This window comes from Drosophila gunungcola, unplaced genomic scaffold (genome assembly GCF_025200985.1).
Source record: "Drosophila gunungcola strain Sukarami unplaced genomic scaffold, Dgunungcola_SK_2 000057F, whole genome shotgun sequence".
NCBI classification, from domain to species: Eukaryota; Metazoa; Arthropoda; class Insecta; order Diptera; family Drosophilidae; genus Drosophila; species Drosophila gunungcola.
This window is the reverse complement of record NW_026453220.1, coordinates 433,247-449,381: the sequence shown is the minus strand read 5'-3', so window position 1 is coordinate 449,381 and position 16,135 is coordinate 433,247. Positions and strand designations below refer to the sequence as shown.

Here is a 16,135-nt window from a genome sequence, read left to right as displayed (position 1 = left end):
TTTATATTATTTATCACCCATTTTCAAATATAAGCATTGATTTTATCGCGTAGGTATGGAAATCATCAGCGATTTCAGCTTAAATAATAATTTTATAAAAACACAAAAGGCTTTTCAGCTTAATGTTTATTTTTGACCTGCAAATAAAATCATGCTTTAGTTGCATACTTTTCGGAGTAATTGACTTATATATTTTGTTCTCTATTAAATCTGCGAATTCAGTAAATGACTGGTTACTATTGTTCATTTCTCATCTTTAATTTCATTACCGACAATCCAATTTGAATTGGAATCCCAGGTTCGTTAGACCCGTTGACAGGGTTAACTCCTTCAGCTCTTTGAGCTGAATCAAATGCATGTCCTTATCCGCTTCCGTGTTCGTTTTTTTGGTCCGCATGTTCAGGCCAAAGTCACGTAGTGCCGCAAAACCTTTAAGCAGCTATACTAAAACACCCATCCTACCCCTTCGTTTGACTCGCAGTTCCAGGACAAAAGCAAATTGTATCTGTCAATTAGGCGGCTCCTTCTGGTATCGCTTTTTCTCTCTCTTTTAGTCCTTAATGTCCGGCACATGTCGAAAATGAAATTAAACGCTGACGCATCTTTTGCTGACCAGTGGACAGTTACCAAAATATACGAACGTTATATGGTATATATGGTGGGGGATTGGGTGGTTGGTGGTTGGCTGGTTTGGAGAATTTAAGGAAAATGCTTAGTCATAAATCAAGAAATCGGCATAAATAAATTTCAATGCGGCCAACATTTTAATATACAAAACAGACTGGCCAAGCCAAAGGCACGAACGCACGGACACGGACTTATTCGCTCACTCACTCACTCAATCGGTGGCAGTGCAACTATAAAAATATTATCTATAGTTTCCACTTAAATGCACAGCGGCACTTACCGGACGGCGCTCGTCCTTGTCCACCACCCAACCACCCGCCTCCCCCCTCATATGGATAAATCATAATGGCTAATGTGCACTCATAAATGGATAAGCCAGGCGGTAAAGTACACGGTACTAAATTTATACCATCTGTTAATCAATTTTGTATTGAAAGTAATGTTTTTTTTTTATTGTTTTCACGTTATATTTCTTTGATCGTAAAAAATTGCGTTTTTATAATATATATTTGAATTTTGGTATCATTTTAATCTTTTTATTGAAAACTTAAACTGTATTAAAAAAAAGTAGACGTCTATGAAAATACTAATTTTAAAACTCATATAACTTTGAAATTTGTAGGAAATATTTTATAAATTGTATATATTTAGTATCCGCATATAATAAAGAAGTATTTTTAATTATTTAATTTATTAGATTGTGTTCCTACCATTCCTTTTAAATTATTACTATTGCTAAAATAAAATCTTGGAGCGTTTATTACTATTATCTGTTTTTCATTTACCAATATATTTTATTTGTTAATGTATATCATCTTCCTAGAGTTATTTCTATACTTAAACCTATTAAAATAAACATAGTTTTTAAAATAGTTTTTAAACCATCTTTTTTTTCTCTGTGCAGGTACATATTTAGCTTCAACCGAAGGAAAACCGAGACGTGCCGGGGAATGTGGATGTGCATATGAGTGGTGAGTGAGTGGGAGAGTGGGTGTGGATGGGATCCAGATATATAGATAGTGCTGGTTGGACATTGCTCATTCAGGTCAGGTCATGTCAACTCAGGCGGCGGGAAATCGTTTTGTGTGCGTGTCATTTATGGGTCATTTGCCAGAGATTCATGAAATACCTGAACCCACCAAGAACAAGTATGCCAAGCCAGCCGGAAAACGCTGATGGGGTACGATAATATATAGCAAAGATAATAATATAATAATAATAATATTAGCAAAGAAAATTTCCGAAATCTATATGAAATTTCAAAGTATAAAATAAAACCATACGTTTTAGTTGAGAAATTAATTTTAAACTATTGAAACTTTACATTTCCTGTATACATAACAAACTATTTATCTTCACAAATCATTCTTAAAAAAAAACTAAGATTCATGGTCCATTTGAAGAGAAAAGTTATCCTAAAAGATTTACCTTTATTTTAAGTATCAGTTTCCGAGCTGGCTGAACTTTAACCTCTTGTCAGATTCGATTTTCCATTTGCTCCACATTTTCCGATTAAAGAAAAACAGACCACACACACACACTCACATAGATACTCACCCACACATTGGGAAAAGTTGACTTCCTGTCATAGTTGGAAGTTAATTTGGATCCTAACTTTGACTTCATAGCATTTCCCCCCTCTACTGCCACTTCCGATGCCCGCAGGCAAATCCTGTTTACTGCCTGTCAACTTATAAACAATTTTCCATGATAATGACGCCGACGATCGGAGCAACTTTTGCGGCGGAAGCAAAGACTTTTCAAAACGAAGGAAACGCGGAAAAAAAAGGGGAAGGATTATAATCGGGTAATGGAAAATCGAAGAGCGACAGAGATTAAATGCACTGGGCAACATTTCCGGTTTCGAAAAGATGGTCCAGCTCCATGACGAGGCCGCTTCGATTTGATTTCCTCCCGGCAACAAAGAGCTTTATGATTTTCCGGTCAATACAATTCCAGCGGCTGCACTGCATCCTTACAAATCAACAAGCATGACACATTGCCGCCCAGCCATTGTTGGCTCAGTTCGGGGCTCTCCGCTCGAGGAAGTACTAAAAAACACAATGGAACAGGGCAGGGGTTCGACGACTATACGAGTATTCCGACAGTTCGACTGCAATGACAGTCACAATGGACCCACAAAGACCCATGGAGTGCCCCGCGCCCTTCTCAAAATCTACCTAATGTCATCCTGCTCTCGGACGAGATCTGAAGTCGTAGGGTCATCGAGTCTGAGGGTCAATAAATTGTGATTAGACAAATGCAATTCACTTTTTTAGGGTTCCGAAGTCAATTGCCGGCGGGGAATACTCGACTGGGGTTAAAATTGGAATTAGTGTACTAATCAAATGAAAGGAAAGTCTGAGCTAAGGGTTAGGACTACAATTAAGTGTTATATAATAATAATAACACTTATAAATAATAACATAATTGTTTGTCCTCTTAAATACCACTTGAATTAAATTATGTCGACTTGGTCAGTTTTAAATTAAAAAAAGGAACACATTTAATATTTTTTTAAATATTTTTAAATGATTTTTATATTTATTGTTTTCTTTTAACGCGAGACCCACGTTGGGCGCCAAGTAATTTATTTTATTTGATTCCACAAACAAAAAAGGATTTACCTAGTTTAGCTTCTAATTAAGTACTGCTTTCTGCATTATTCAATCAAATTTTGTGACTTTTTTAATTAATATTTCAAGACGTCAAAATAATTTAAAAGTCTAACATTTTGCTTCTCCTTGTGCTTTGGATTTTCTTCAAAGCATTTGCCTGTAAATGACTTGTACGACCTTCTTGCTAAACGATCCCCATTATGAACCCATACAAATTCAATAAAAAAATCCCGCAGTTCGCCCGCCAATTACCCCTTATCCGCACATCCTTCGCAAAGGGAATAACAAGGCTCATGAATCTTGTCCCACGGGCGTAGTGCCACGTCGTAAGCTAATACGCATCAGGGCTAAACGCGCCGGCCAAGTCAATAAATGTGTTTGTGCACCACCCACACTTGCCCCACCCTGAAAAACCCCCTCCGATCTGGTACGTCCACACCCCTGACTTCTTGCCCTTTGCCCTTTGTCCTTTGGCTACACTTGCCTAGCTCACTTTGATTTGCACGCATGAACTCAGTTTCCTCTGCAGAGAGAGAAAATATCACTTAAATTCTAATTAAATTCTGAAATATACCAACGTCTTGATGTCATACTAATTTAATTTTCAAATAAAACATTATAAGCTTAGTTCATCAAAACTATCTGCTTATTTCATTTCCGTCTGTTTTAAGCGTATATGCATAGATATAAATTAAAAAATCTAATATCTCCATAAAGTGCACAAATTTTGCAAAAAATTTAAATTGATTCATAATGAGTGATTATACCATAGTTGATTCAAAACTACACACTTACATCAGCATCTTTTTATGAAAAATAATCAAGATGTTTTTGGTTTGCTTGGCTTTTTTTTTTCCACTGTTCTTTTGAAATCTCAGCCTCCTGCGCTAAACGGCGTGTCAATGTTTGTTTAGCACCCCTCCTCGCCACCCTGCTAACCAGATTTCAATTTGTGCCGAGCAAAGTGTTTATGAGATTTTGGGCTGCCGCTGCTAAATGGTCGAAATCCTTGTGTCCTGGGAGGAATTGTGTGCCTTGACACCCCCGCAGGACTGGAAGGACTCGCCGGATTCGTCGGGCATCTGCGTGTGCGTCTGATATACCATATACTCGGTTTTATTCTTCCCTTTGTTTGGCTTTGTTTTGTCCTGTTTGGTTTGGTTTGCTTTGCTTTGGTTTGCTTTGGTTTGGTTTGATGTAATGTGACATGATGGTTTCATCAAAAGCGCATTAAAAACAAAGCAGATACGGAGCAAAACAAACAAAAGATGTGCGGAATCGGGCAGGGAATTCCGTTATGGACGGATTCCTGCATCGTAAATTGCCCTTCTTTGTATCTCAGAGATAAGCCAGCTTGAACTGTCGTTGGTTATAGTTTTCCTTTTGTGAAATACTTTATATTTGTTGTTTTCTTAGGTTTCATTTATGTTTTAAGCAAGGTTTATGAAATATTATCATTAGCAGGATAAATCAGTTGGTTTGTCTATAAATGTTTGAAAATCTACACAAAAACAAAACCTTAAATGTAAATACATAAAGTTTTTCAAAGAATTAAACTACTTACTATTAGAGATACAGCGTCAAAATTGGATATGGGTATAAGGATATATATGGGTATAAGCTGAGAAATTCTATTTCGTAATCTGGTTAATAGTTTTTTATTTAATGTAGAGTGGAACATTGATCAACATATATTGCCCAATTCACTAGCAAGTCGATGACTTGGTTTGGATTTGTTAAGTTCACAAGGGTTTGCCTCGCTGGATCTTACAGGCCAATGCACTTCGTCTGAGTCCTGCAAAGGGACATTGGAGAATAGCACAGGAGAGGAGTCAAATCAAGGCAGCAAAAGGATTCAGGCCATTAAGTTCCGGAAGCGAGTTGATAACCAGACAACAAGTATACAAATCCAGCCGACCACTGACACAGGACTCCAGGACGCGGCATTACGTAGCTGTCCTGGCTCGGGATATTTATGCGTGTTTGGGTGTGTTTGTGTTTGTGTTTGTTCATTGCAGTAATTGGCTGGCGGGTCCGACAAACAACTTTTGTGCATATGCAAACCAGAAAAAAAAAAGAAATCTGAAAACGGGCAAAGAACCCGAAGAAGGAAAATGAATCAAAGCGAAGGCATCCACGATAAACTTTTTGGCCCGCTGAAAATTATTCCTCGCCTGTCTAGTTGAATGGGGTTTTTTTTTTGTGGAATCATATGATGGAATCAAATATTACCGTAGTATTATCCTAAACTTAATAAAGCGAATTAAGAAAAAAAAAAAAATGTAATCTCGAACCCATTTGAATATTGCAATGTAGACAATATACTTTAAGTGCAATTATATAATTATTCAAGTGCCGTGTGTTATAAATAGGGTTATAATTACCTATATAAAAAACCAACTTTATTTGGTATATCAAACCTTATTAAACCAGAGGTAGTCTAAATTATTCTAATAGTTTTTTTTAACTAAACCTGTATACCCCATGTAAACCTGTTATAGACCCCTGCGGTCTATGGGTTGGGTCCATGTTAGTTACTTTTGTTTTGCGTCCAGGCTGGACGAGTAAATAAATAAAAGAGCCGTCAGCGGGAATTAAGCAACCCTTCCGTTGCGAATAAATCAGCAAATTAATCGCACAGCCGAGTGCAGACCGCAGTGACTATGCCGCCCACCCCCTTTACCCATTTCTTTCTCCATTTTCTCCACCTCCAACTCCACCTCCACTTCCCGGAAACGGAAACGCACACACAGTTAGCCACACATCAAATCTAAATCCAGATCCCCAGCCCAATTTGAAAATCGAGCGAACTTCGCCTCTCAAGTGGATTTAAATTGGTTTTGCGTAACCGCAGTCGAGATTGAGTTTTAAAATTTTTTCAATTATTTGTTGCTCCTTTTTGGCCCCGTTTGGTCCTGTCTGCCGCTGAACGGCGACACATTTCCGCTTCCGCTGGCTAGGAAAAAAAAAAATGTAACCCTGACTGGGCTTGATTTGATTTGACTTTTCACGTTTCATTTAGCAAACGATTTCATTAGTTAAAAAGCGCAGTTTCTTTTCTGTTTTCTTTTTCTGAGGGGGTGTCCTTTCCGAGCATATTGTCCATGTCCTTGCTGTCCTTGCTGTCCTTGCTGTCCTTGCTGTCCTGGCTTTCCTTTTCTTTTTTGCCCTTTCAATCGTCCGGGCGGAGTTGTTTCCCCTTTTTGTGTGTGTGCACTCTCTTTTTTTTTATCGCCATTCAAGTTTATTTTTCCGCTTAAAGTATTTTTATTGAATCTCCTTATCGTTTTTTATGGCCACTCACCCAGTGGTCCATCGAACAACAACACCCCAACCCCCCCGATTAATGCTAATCTAAACAAATTCTGTCATTAAGGGTCCTTTTGGCTCCCCTCGTCCCCGGAAATGTCGCTCTGCTCTGTCTTCTGGTTCCACATAAAATATTGTCAATCAATTCAATTACAAGTTGACATCATTGTTACTTATTGTTGACGTCAATTGTCCGGCCAAGACCCCGCTCTTGGAGCCCCTGATTTATGGAGTTCCTCAGTTCCTCACTGGGCTGACCACTTGGTGGCAGTTTCTGCTCCAAAAACCCAACCCCTGACCTCGTTTTCTTGTTGGCTGAGTTGGGCTCTTATGGGGAAAAATATCGCCTGTTGTTACAAAAAATAATATATGTAAATATAAGAGATTAGTATTTTAATTAAAGAAAATAAATAGCACAATCAATAGAGAACGTTAAATTGCAATAAATTGAGTTAATAAACGTTAATAATGCAACTAAATAGTTTAACTTAACAATTTGTTTAATATTTAAGACTTTTGCTGAAAAATGTACTTAAAGTAAAATTCAATATTAGATTTACTTACTTATTTTTAGTGTAATTTATGACTTTCCTTTAATGCATGTATCACATGTCAAGTTTTATGTAAAGAAAATATTTCAATTAACTTGCAGATGTTTATGTATAGTTGCGGATGAGATTACCTGTTCTACAGGACTATCAGGACCCCGTTCGATTTGCCGTTTGGGAGGGTGTCTACTCGAATTACCGATCAAACCCTCAAGGTAACGCCTACCCCTTTCAGTCCCACGCAATTAGGCGGCACACACGCTCGCTGGCGGGGTCAAAGATCAGTGGGTGGGGCATGGTCGCAGAACACAGGACACACTCCAAGGCAACCCTTTTAATGACTTCCGTTCACCCGCTTTTCCATCGACGCAATCTGGCCGCCGCTTGTCGCTAATTGCCACCGAAGAGCCTTTCCATTTCCATTTCCATTGATTGATTTTCCTGCCCGATTTTCTTCTTGCGATCGTGTTTGCTTTGGCTTCCAGTTGCTTTTGTTTATTTACCAATAATAATGCAATAAAAGGCCAAAAAAGTTAAACTCACTCAAAGAGTTGGTCACCATCGAAGGGGGAGAATAATTCCCCATTTCTATGTACCTTCTACACAGAAAAAAAAATACATTTTTGTTTGGAGCGAACATTTTATTAACAATGAGATGAGTAAGAGTAATTGTAAACGTTTAATGTCAATACGATCTTTTAACATTGAAATGTAATATGTAATGTGTGCATTTAAATATGTGTTGTATTTGAGAGTGAGCCAGTGTGAAAATTCTTACAGAATTTTGATTTCAAGGGTAAATTCTTGTAATCATTGTTTTTGTTCGTGCCGGAAAGTATATTTCTTGTATAGCATCATTCTTAGTACCACCATCACCACAGTCCACATATTCATATTAGTTAATTGTATTCCTTTTTTGTAGTGTTGAGAATAAAATAATTATGATGGGATTATGTTATTTTATCCAGCATTGCGACAGTCCAGGTACATGTAGTTTTGTTCCATTTTGTTACGATTTGTATGGGTGTTTATATATAGACTATAAACATATAGGGATTAGTTTTTAGTTACTTGATATTGTGGTTTCAATTACCGCGGATAGCCAGCATTGTTATTGTCCATAGGTTTCTTCCGCACATTTCATTGCCTAAAGCTTTAGCCGCCTAAAAAAGTTTTTAGTTTATTTTAATTATTTTTTTTTTTCAATTTGGGATTATTTTTATATATATTTATTTTAGTTACCAAGGTGTTACTTCCACGATGTTTAGGAAACGAATGAATAAATTGAGATCTGGGACTGGAGTAGCAGTTCAAATTTCGATTTGACTCTTTAAGCGTCGACTACTTGGGAGCAGGGCCTACTTGATTGGAAAATTTTAAACTTAATTTCCAAAAAATTGTTTTGAGATTGGGAACTTCCAGAATACTTTACAAACAAACACTTTTTATTGTTTTACAACCTACAAATTATAAAGGGCATATTAAAATTTAAAAATAAATACTAGGCTTGAAATTTCTAAATTCCTATAATATAAATAAATCCTATAAATAATATAATTTCTCTACTAGGTAGAATTTTAAATCAAAATATATATATTTTATAAAATTAATCGATTGGAAATTTACAATTTTTCGCCAAGTGCCACATTCACAGGTGCCTCGCGGGCTGCTCTTTTGTCTGCTAATGGCTTGGATCGTATCGTATTGTGCAGGATAGTATCGTATCGATGTCGTGGGAAGGTGGTGCAAAGGTGCAGTGGTGCTGCGCGTATTCAAATTCAAATTAGTCGATCGACACCGCTGCAACCACCGCGGATATGTGCACACAGAAGCCCAGAGAGCCACTCGCCGGGGTCATGTGAAAGTGCAAATTTATATTGGTTTAATGGGTTTGGTTTTCCCTTTGTTTTATCATATGTCCGTGATTTCGCTGCCGAGGGGGAGTAGATATTATGAGCTATATGCGTGCGCCCTTTATGCAAATCATTGTAATGCAATATTTAAATTGATGTTCGTGGCTTTTTAATGGCGCACGTTTTGCGGCTACGCACGCAACTTTCCTCGTCCTGTCTCGTTCTGCATTCATTAGGGGTAAAATCATCTTTCTGGCCCCCGTCTCGACTTATTGACATGTTAATTAGGCATGTGAATATCAAATCAGTGGGAAACGCTGCTAGAAATGTGGGAACTTTTATAACTTTATTTACAACTGTAATTTCCTTGGCGGGAACATCAAGTGTTTGTTTTTTAGAGAGTTTCTTTAAATTGTAACCTAAAAATATGGTCCAAGCGACTTGTGTTTTACTAAAATAATAGAAATACATGTAAAAATAAGCCATAGAAATAGTAATTGAAAAAAATATATATACTTTTGCTATAGTCTTATCTTAAAAAATATAGTTATTTAATTAATTGACTTTTTCCAACCTTAGAGGTTTTACATATTTAAAATACATATATCCTCGCGTTAAAGTTTAGCCTAGAAAAAAATAAAGTAAATTATTTAATTACCACTGCCCAAAGTCGAGAGATATTTTATTAAATTAAACCAAACATGTTAATGCAGCCATTAATCAACCTACTTTATTACCTTTTCAATTACTCAAGAAACATTTTATATTTATTGTTTTTGAATGGTTAATCTCCCCCCGCCCCGTTTGATTATCCATTTCAGATGCCACAAAGACCTGCTGATCCCTGTTATCCCGCCATATCCATCCGTACCGCCGCATTTCCCAATTTCCCACCACCACCCCCGGCTTTTCACACCCCATTAGAAAGTCAATCTGTGAACGAACAAAACCTCATTCACACCCATAAAGTAAACTTTGGGTATCTCTGGGTCAGCAAATCGTCAACATATTGGCCGCATCTTCATAAATAAGAAAGTGTGACTGTGCGACGCACCCAGAAGAATTGGGAACCCTTCCAAAAACAAAAACAATAAAAAAAAAAAAAAAAATAATACCTAACAATGAGGCACGTGCGGGCGGAAAAATAAGGGGGTGGTGCAAAACCCACACACACACACACACACACACACACACACAAACACAAACACACAGAAACAATTGACTCTGGACAAGATTACATGGCAGGAAATTCAATTTTAAAAGCAGCTGCCACGTGTCGTTTTAGTGCTTGAAATTGTTACAGTTATTGCCTCGAGGGTGGGTGTTTTTCCGGGGTCTCCGTCTCCCTTGTCCCTTCTCCCGAATCCCGTCCCCCGTCTCCCGAATCCCGAATCCACCCAGTCATCCTCCATCGCTCTTCGATGAGCCCGATGAGTCCGATGAGTATATGAATACGTAATGGGTCTAGGCCTATTCCTATTCCCTTTTACCAAAATTGAGCAATAAACGCCGCGCACCGCTTTCAAATTGCGCTACAAATAAACAAAAGGCGGGGGAAAATGAAGCGGAAACGGAAACACACCACCGCCAACGTGTTAATTTGCAGGGGGTGGCTTTCATCGACGCTTTCAACAACGATTTCGGCCTTCAGTTTTTCAGCTTTCCATCGCATTGCCAAGGCCTTGCGGTGGCTAAAAGGGCGTGTGATTGACTTAATTGACTATGAAAATGAGAAATTACATGCTGATAATGACGCTGGCCGCGAAATGAGCAACAACATTATTAAAAACGCCAAACGCCATTCGCCGTCGTAACGCCACACCACCCTTCCCCCCCCTCAAAAAAAAAAAAAAAAAAAAAACAAGTACTGTAAAATGCGCCATCAACTTGCGACTTAATTTGATTTGATTTCTCCCTTCAACCTCCAGCCTCCCACCACCCATCACCTCCCACTGATTTTTGCCGCCCTTCCGGCATTTTATAGCCCCGCATTGGCTAATTAGAATTGCGTCCCGCGACTTTGTAAACCCCATTTTCCCAGGTCGGGATCAGGACATTGTGTCCGCCCGAGAGTTGGGTCATTAAAATTGCATTTGGCCTGCGGACACGAGGCCTGCCAGGAGGTAAATCAATTGGGCAGCCATTTAATCTGATACATTCACCATATGCACATTTATTGTCTATGATTTCGAATTTTCACATTTGCAAAAATGTATATTGGGTTTTTTTATTTTACAATATTATCACAAGGTGTTCGTTTTGTGTTTATTATATTCGAAATTATGCAGCTTTTGAAATATCTATAAGACTTAAAGGTCTTATTGGGTGTATTATTTTTCAATATTACCACAAGGTGTTGAACTTTTATTAATAACAATTAAAGTTTTCTAATTTAATTTGCATTCGGCCTGCTGACACGAGGCCTGCCTAATTAGTATTTTCTGGAAGATCTATAATATTTCATTCATGTAATATCAATTAAAGGGTCTTCGGGTATTTTTTCAAATAAATTATATCTCATATAAGTTGCAAATTGTAAATATCAGCATTGGGAGATCCAGAACAGTCCATTTGGTAAGCCCTTATTGGTTTCGATTAAAATAATCACGGTGTTGAATTTATTTTGCTTTGGAAGATAGTTTATAAATGTAATAAAATTGACGGATCTCAAAAATAGTAAAACTTCAGTATTGGCGTGCTGCAAAATTCATGAATGCAAAATTGAATAAAAACAAACGATTTTTTTTAACTTACTTTAAATAAATATGATTGGAATCGATTATTATCTCTTATATAAACTGCAAATTTTGGATATCAGCTTTGGGTGATCCATAATGATCAATTCTGTATTATAAGTGTCAGTTTAAGCTTTAAATAGCTTTTGATAAAACCTTTTACAAAGATAGTTAAAACTTTTTTTTTTGGGCGTACTGCAAAATATTCATTGAAGAATAAATTAATAAATTAAATGTTTTTTAATGATGAAGATTGGAAATCCTTCATACCCCTTGGAGCCATTCATCTGCTGAAAATAAAGATTTAAAAATGTTTAACGGACATCTAAAAGAATTTCAGCCCACCGTCGTCTTCTAAATCGGAGGGAACTGGGGTCACTGACAAATCCAGTAGAGAGCATTCGGATAAATCATCTAGGTCACTTAAATCAGACGAAGAGTCATCGGTCCCTGGACTCGATGACCCATCCCCTGTCACTTTGTGTTTGGGATGCATCTCTGATATCATTTTTTTTACCTTTAACCGATGCTTCACAGTCTGTTGTATCATTTTAATGCAGTCTTGGCAGATGGTCTTCGGGTGGTTATCCTCTGCCGATAGGTTAATCAGAAAAAGTGTTTCCAGCTTTTCCACCAGCTGCATGCTTTGTCCACGGTCGCCGGGCAGGGGGATAACGTGGCGGTTAACTTTCTTGCAGAGCCGGCAAAGAAAGCCCGAAATTGTAGTACTACCAATGCCTTCCATTTTATATGCCAATATTCGTTAATAAAACAGGTTTATTTTACTTTAGGTGACAAAAAGGGCTGTCGCCTTCTGAAAAAGTCGACGTATAAAAAATCAGTGTTGGAAAGGGACATGTGAGCTTGAAAAGTGTTGCCAAAGATTGAAAGACTAAATTGAACTTTTACCAAATTTGAAATTGATCAAGAACACATATATACTGTCTGGATAACATTGGGTGGCCTGGGAACCTATCTGCGGACTGTTCCGCCTGGCAATCTGCACTCCGTCGAGTGGTTACGCCAAATCAGAAAGCGTAATTAACTGGGCCTACAATCTGGCCAGCCCATCCCATTCCATTTAAAGCAAACTAAATATATATATATATATATATATATTTTTTTTTTTTTTATATAGTACATATGTATGTTTATTTATGTGTGCGATTGCATGGTCACTTATCGATTATTTTATTAATTGTAATCTCATTTATTTGCCCCTCCTCTGCCTTTGTGGTTCCTGGCCTGATTTGGTTCAGTCTGGTCTGTGCTGTTCGGTGTTTAATTTCCACGTTTATTTTGTGATAAATTTATTATTTGATCGGTCCGTCTGCGTATGCCATGTATGCATGTATATGTGGTGGTGTGTGCGTGCTTTAATCAATTTTTCATTACAAACTGGTAGCGATTCAGTATCTGTATCTGTATCTGGACTATAACAATATCTGTGTCGCCGATGTCCGACCGTCTGCAGCTTTATCAATGCCAAATTCGAGCAGTTCCCCCAGTTTGATGTCCAAGCATTCGGAAATCGCCTCCGATCAAGTGTTGTAAGCAATGCCTTAATACCACCTCACTCCGCAGTTCACAATCCACCTGTCCAATGCTAAAATTGTCGGGACACAAGTGTCTGGAGGCGCCCCCTCGATCCGTGGTTGTTACGGTTCCGAATCCGATACGAAATCGCCTTGTTCCCATTCACCAATTCAAGTGAAAAGAGCTGGGCAAATATGGAGAGTCTTTCGAGGGCTATATATGGATGGAATTTCCCTGTAAACAGTTTCTAGACCCAGACAACGAAAACAATATCTGACCAGTCATTGTGATTTGTTATATACGATCTGAATGAATCACCTATTCATTAATCATTACAAACACGTTATGTTTGAATAAAATGACTAAATACTTGGAGCAAATCGTAGAATTTAGATCTAGAGATAGAGCTGGAGACGATTATCCTTCCGCAGTTCAGTTCAAAGAAAAAAAGATGAACAGAAATTGAATACACAAAAATGGTGTACATTTGCCACTATATCCTAACATTTTACAAGTTTGTCCCTGTGAAATCAGGGTCGTTTTTTTAAAGCTATGAATATGCCTTCAAAGTTGAAATCTCTTATTAAATGTTGCTTTTAATGATATTAAAAATCCAATGAAATGTTCTTATAAATACTGTTTAAACATTTTTGGGCATTATCTACTACTATATTTTTTCCCCTTTTTAAAAAGTTATGGCACCCTTTAAGAAGTCTTGAAAAATTTATGTTTTGTATTGTATATGATTCTTTACATTTAAATACTGGTGCCCTTTTTTTTTTTTAATTGCAGAAACAATAGTAGTCAATAATGCTCCAAAAATCCACCTGGAGACCCCGATCCATCCCCCGGAATAGACCTCTGGGGCCGTGGTAACACTCCGATAAGGTGCACGTTTGTACTTGACATGACGGTCATGCATGCTTGACCAGGTGCGTAATGGGAAACGGATCGGTTCGGATCGGATCGGAACGGAACGGAAGGGATCGGATCGGGGCGTTCGGCCAAATAACTGTCCAAGCAGTTGTGAGACATATCGCTGATATGGCCGGGGAATCGGGATCGGCATCGGGATCGGGATCGGTACGGGCAGTAGGGAATCCGGAGGGGAGGCAATCAGCTTGGCGCAGCGTGTAAACGTAGCGGGTTGTCCAACAGTCAAACAACCAAACAACTAAACAACCACACAACCAAACAGGCAGTGGGAATCGGGCTTATCGGTAGTCTTGGGCTGGGCGGGTAAAATATTATTAGTTTATTTCACGATTGCTGCTGCTGCTGCTGCTGGCTTCCATTCCAGTCCCTGGCTATATCACTGGCCCACTCTAATCTAGATCATTGAATTGTATTGAAATGTACCCGCGCCGGGCCATGCCATATACTCGGTTTACGTACCTTATACACCTTATATATATGTATATATACGCGAACGGGGCACAATCAACATCCTGTCCGATCCGATCCGATCCGTGCGATACGGGTATGCAAATGATTAGGCAACGATTAGGGGCTGTACTTGAATTTCTGACACTCCCACCAGCAATCCCCACTACTGATATACTGGCTCCCTTGCTAATCGATGGATTTATGGCCATGTATTGCGATCTGGCCATTCAAAACGGGTTATGGGCCCCATAAACGGGTGCACTAATTATGTACTTCTGCTAATTTGCTGCCCAAGAGCCCACTGCGTGCTACGATTTTCGATAGGAAATAGGATATAGTCCATTGTATAATGCATTTTTCAGGTTGTGCCAATGGTTATATTATTATAATATATTTATTTAAATTATACATTCTGGTTGAACCTAAGCTTCAGCATTCAGAATTTTGTACAATGAAAAAGGCTGCACTAATAGTGCATTATATTTATAAAAAATATTTTAGTATCTACGTCTTATAATATAAATTATTTTTATTATATTTAAATTTAAGTTCAAAATTAAACTTATTCAGAAGTTCATACAAAAAAGTATAATTTAGCTATTATGTTAAAACTTATTTAAACTGAACTTTTTTTTATATATTCCCATATTAACAGTTTGAGTTTCAGTATTTAACTAATCAACAATTCTTTTCCTTTACATGGAAAATGTGCAACACAAATCAATAAACTAAAAAAGAAACATATAATGTTTGTTAAGGCAGAATTAATGTCCCTCCCTCCTGACATTTAATTTTGTGACTATATTTTAAAGAGCGTTAATTATATTATAGTAAAGGGACTAAAATAATAAAATGCTGTTTAAAATAACTAAATAAATATAATATATTCAATCAACGAGAAAAGTATAGAGTATTTCCTGGCTTAATATTAAAAGCATTACCACTGATCAAAAGTTCTCAAGTGTCAATCATGACCACTGCTCATGGCGGTGGTTCAGTGATTAGTCGAACCCGAATCTTTCTCCGTGGTCAGTGTTCCCCATTGAGATGGATTCAAAAACAAGTAAAGTCGCTGCGATCGTAAACGTATAATTAACCGAGTGTAGAATATAACTATAGACCGTGGCGTATGTAGGGGCAATATTTATGGCACTTCAGTTGCAGTTGTTGAGTTTATGGCCCGTGTAAAAAAAAGAGTGTTTCGATTTCGTATTCCACATTTTTTCGCTATTTGCCGGGTACGCTGCAGTATACATATATATATGGCCGACCGAGCCACCACTTGATGTTTATTAATAATACATCGCAAAAATATTGTTATGCTCGCTCTGATCAGCAATCGAATCGGGCAAAATCCAATGTGGGTGGATGGGGGTGAGCATGTGGCTCCACTTGTGTGCCAAGTGCCAGTATTCCATTGATGAGTAATTTAATTTGTCGTTTATTAGAATAGCACTCGTTTTATTTTATGAGATACTCCAGCGCCTCTACTTGACTTCGAGTTCTTTATTTGCCGAAATGTG

The 16,135-nt window shown here is 37.8% G+C and overlaps 2 long non-coding RNA genes across 5 annotated transcripts; both read right to left on the bottom strand.

Annotated features, from left to right (window-relative positions):
• Nucleotides 1-7,730: 7,730 nt before the first annotated feature.
• On the bottom strand, nt 7,731-8,452 carry LOC128264144 (uncharacterized). The gene is made up of 3 exons (XR_008268653.1): nt 8,345-8,452; nt 8,196-8,265; nt 7,731-8,141 (listed from the first exon to the last, which is right to left on the bottom strand). It is a non-coding gene; the product is annotated as an uncharacterized LOC128264144 (long non-coding RNA).
• Nucleotides 8,453-11,182: 2,730 nt separating this feature from the next.
• LOC128264145 (uncharacterized) lies at nt 11,183-12,736 on the bottom strand. Of its 4 annotated transcripts, XR_008268656.1 has the most exons (5): nt 12,600-12,736; nt 12,036-12,504; nt 11,961-11,977; nt 11,710-11,885; nt 11,183-11,653 (listed from the first exon to the last, which is right to left on the bottom strand). It is a non-coding gene; the product is annotated as an uncharacterized LOC128264145 (long non-coding RNA). The 4 variants fall into 4 exon arrangements; XR_008268655.1 differs by having other exon boundaries at nt 11,710-11,980; XR_008268654.1 differs by having other exon boundaries at nt 11,710-11,977.
• Between the last annotated feature and the right edge of the window lie 3,399 nt (nt 12,737-16,135).